The following is a 4,084-nucleotide window of genomic DNA, read 5'->3' as shown; positions in this document are numbered from 1 at the left end:
GAATGCACCTGCAGTATTCATGGACTTGATGAATCGAGTGTTCATCCGTACTTGGATAAGTTTGTCTTGGTGTTCATTGATGACGTGCTTGTTTACTCGAAGAATGAGAAGGAGCACGAGGAACATCTACGAATCGCTTTGGAAACTTTGAGGAGGGAGAAGTTATACGCCAAATTCAGTAAGTGCGAGTTTTGGCTAAAGGAAGTAAATTTCCTTGGTCACATCGTGTCGGCAGAAGGAATCCGAGTGGATCCCGCTAAGGTTGAGGCTGTGTAACAGTGGAAAGCACCTTCAACACCAAACGAGATTCAGAGTTTCCTAGGTTTGGCGGGTTACTATCGAAGTTTTATAGAAGGGTTCTCCAAGATAGTGAGACCCATGACACAACAACTCAAGAAGGGGGTGAAAGTTAATTGGACTCCCGAGTGCGAGGCTAGTTTTTAACTCCTGAAGAAAAGGCTAACTAGTGCACCGATCTTAGTTGTACCAGAACCTGGAATAAACTACGTGCTTTACACGGACGCCTCGAAGGTGGGACTTGGATGTGTGTTGATGCAAAACAACAAGGTGATTGCTTACGCATTCCGGCAATTAAGGCCACATGAGTTGAACTATCCAACCCACGACTTAGAGTTAGCAGCAGTGGTACACGCCTTAAAGATTTGGAGACATCATCTCTACGGAGTTCGATGTGAGATCTTTACGGACCACAAAAGCCTGAAATATTTCTTCGATCAAAAGGATTTAATCATGCGACAACGAAGATGGCTCAAATTGGTGAAGGATTACGATTGTGGCATCAACTACCACCCTGGCAAGGCAAATGTAGTGGCAGATGCCTTGAGCCTGAAGGGTCATTCCCAACTAGCCCCTTTCTCACCAAAGAAGAAAGCTTGGTCCGCGAGTTTAGTAAGACGCGTTTGGAAGTGGTGAGAGCACCAGAAACAATGGAAGCGCGAATCGCCACTTTAGTTGTTGAGCCTGATCTAAGGACAAGAATTGTCCAAGCACAACGAATGGATGCGAAACTAGAGAAAGTTCGTGTAGAAGGGCGAATCAGCGAATCTGGAAACTTTAGTGAAGAAGGTGACAACGCTCTTACCTTAAAAGGAAGGCTATGCATACCAGACGACGAAGAGCTCAAAAACGATGTGATGAGCGAAGCTCATGAGATTCCTTACACCGCCCACCCAGGGAGTACTAAAATGTACCAAGACTTGAAGAAGTCATTTGGTGGAATGGTATGAAGAGGGATATAGCGGCATTTGTGGAGCGCTGCTTAGCCTGCCAGCAGGTGAAGGCTCTACATCAACGACCGTACGGAAAGTTGCAACCACTAGAAATCCCCGAGTGGAAATGGGAGCACATCGCCATGGACTTTGTGACAGCCTTGCCACAGACGCAAAGAGGGAATACTGCCAAATGGGTAGTTATAGACCGACTCACCAAGAGGGCACACTTTATACCGATCCCCATAACCTATGGATCAAACAAGCTAGCTCAAGAGTATATAAAGGAAATAGTGCGACTGCATGGAGTCCCAGTGACGATCACTTCTGACCGTGACCCGAAGTTTACTTTAAGATTTGGATCAGCCTACAACGTGAGTTAGGCACTCGACTGAGCTTCAGCACCGCGTTTCACCCGCAGATGGACGGACAATCCGAAAGAACGATCCAAACCCTCGAGGATATGTTGAGAGCCGTAGTGTTAGGCCGGGGAGGAAGTTGGTAGTCCGCACTCCCCTTAATCGAATTCGCCTACAACAACAATTTCCAGGCAACGATAAACATGGCGCCGTATGAAGCCCTGTATGGGAGAAAGTGTAGATCCCCGCTCTATTGGGATGAAGTTGGCGAAAGAAGAGTACTTGGACCCGATGCAGTGGAAAAGATGATTGGAATCGTCCGACAAATTCGCGAGAGGATAAAAGAAGCTTAAGATAGACAAAAGCCATACGCGGATGAACGACGAACTGACTTACAATTTCAAGCTGGAGACAAGGTTTTTTATCAAAGTAACCCCGTCGAAAGGGATAACGCATTTTGGTGTCAAGGGAAAGTTGAAGCCGTGATTTATTGGGCGTTACAAAATCATCGAACGAGTGGGTCCTGTTGCATACCGTTTGGCGCTACCCCCAAGCCTTGGGAACGTGGACAACGTCTTTCATGTGTCGCAATTACGGAAATATGTGTTTGACCCGAAGCACATGATTTCACTACAAAGAAGTCGCGTTGAACCCAGACTTGCGCTACGAAGAGAGAGCCCAAATGATTTTAGACCGAAAGGTTGAGAACGTGAGAAGTAAATCAGTTGCTTAAGTGAAAGTACATTGGAGAAACCACGGGAATGAAGAAGCCACGTGGGAGCCCGAGGACAAGAGGATGGAGTTATACCCATAACTCTTCCCATGAGAATACCAAAATTTCGGGACGAAATTTCTTTTAAGGGTGGTAGGATGTGACGCCCCACTTTTCGAACCCTAATTTTCGAACCCTAAGACGATTTCATTTATTATCTTTTATTGTCATGAATTAATTGATGAATTGTTATGTGATTAAACTGGTGACCTAATTTGACCGAGTCAAATCCTTTGATTTTATGACGTGGCTTAAATTTATTGATGTGGAATGAAATATATATTGCGGTAAAATATATTCCAAGGGGAGTGAGATTTAATTAGGATCATAAATAATTACCTTGCCCTTTTATTGAGGAAATTTCAAGCACTACAAATTATTGGAGAGGAACTCTATTTCTTGGATTTAATTATTTATTTTGGGATAATTATCCAAATTAAATCCTAAAGCCTAATTACCTTATTTCTTCTTGATAGAAATCCACTCCTACTATTTTTCTAAGGGGGATTTCGAAATCTCCCAATTTTTGGGAGGAGAGAATTATTCATTATTTATTTTGATCCCTTATTTATTTCTTTCCATTATTTAATTGGAATATCCTAGCAAATCTTTCCTTACCTTAATTTATTAAAGATTTGGAAATTATTCATTGTGGGAGGAATATTTCACACGCCTACTACCATATTATGTGGGAGGATTTTTATTTATTTTTCTGCTCCGTATTATTTTATTCTGCTCCGTGAAAATATCAAATTAAATCAAAGGCTAATTAAATGGCCATGATTTTCGAAAATCCTCCTTATCTCTCCCCAAATTCACGCCATTTCCTCCCCTTCAAATCTCCTCAATCTTTATTTGATTTATTCTCCCAAATCTTCAAATTAAAGGTGGGATATTTTATTTTCAACTCTATAAATAGGGACTAACTAAATCCCTAACCCTAGCCATCCACACCACACGCCTACCTCTCCTCTCCCACACGCCATTCCCCTCTTCTCCATCTCCTCCCACACTTGTTCTTCTACCCTACTCAAGATCCTTTCGATATGCCAAGAGTTTGTTGAAGAATCAAGACTTTTATTCGTTTCTACCGATTGTTCCGTCTAAGAAAGGTAAAATCAAACCTCTATTTTTCATTCCTTTCCATCTAAACATTCTTTTGACTCCCTCATGCATGTAGTGAAGAGAGCAAAGATGTAAATCAACGCAAGGTTTAACGTGGTTCGATCCACAAACGGATCTACGTCTACGGAGGAAGATGGTGATGATTTATTGAACATACAAAATGGAGAAACAATTACAATACACACACACTCGCTAATCAATCGGAGAAAAATGCTACTCGATCTAGCTAGCTAAAGAATTACAAGGTGTATTCACTCCTCTAACAAATCTCTGATTGAATTCAGCTGGGATCGATTAGAAAAAGAATCGGTTTTGAGTTTTTAACCAACCCTTGAACTGTTCCAACGGCTAGTTACCGTTTCAGTCATAACTTGGGCCTTCGAATTATTGGGCCGCGAATTAAGCTTCTGGGCTCGGTTGGTGATCCAGACACCCTTTAACCCAACAAATCTCCACCTTGGCTGAATCCACCAACAATCACCTCCGCCTTCACTCAAGTTTACTCATCTCCTAGATGTCAAATTCACTAAGCTTAAGCAATGCTCAAACTTAGCACTTGGTAGTGGCTTGGTCATCATGTCAGCCGCATTTTCAGAGGT

The sequence above is a fragment of the Salvia splendens genome, chromosome 6 (assembly GCF_004379255.2).
Source record: "Salvia splendens isolate huo1 chromosome 6, SspV2, whole genome shotgun sequence".
Lineage (NCBI taxonomy): Eukaryota > Viridiplantae > Streptophyta > Magnoliopsida > Lamiales > Lamiaceae > Salvia > Salvia splendens.
Note: the sequence above shows the minus strand (reverse complement) of the source record.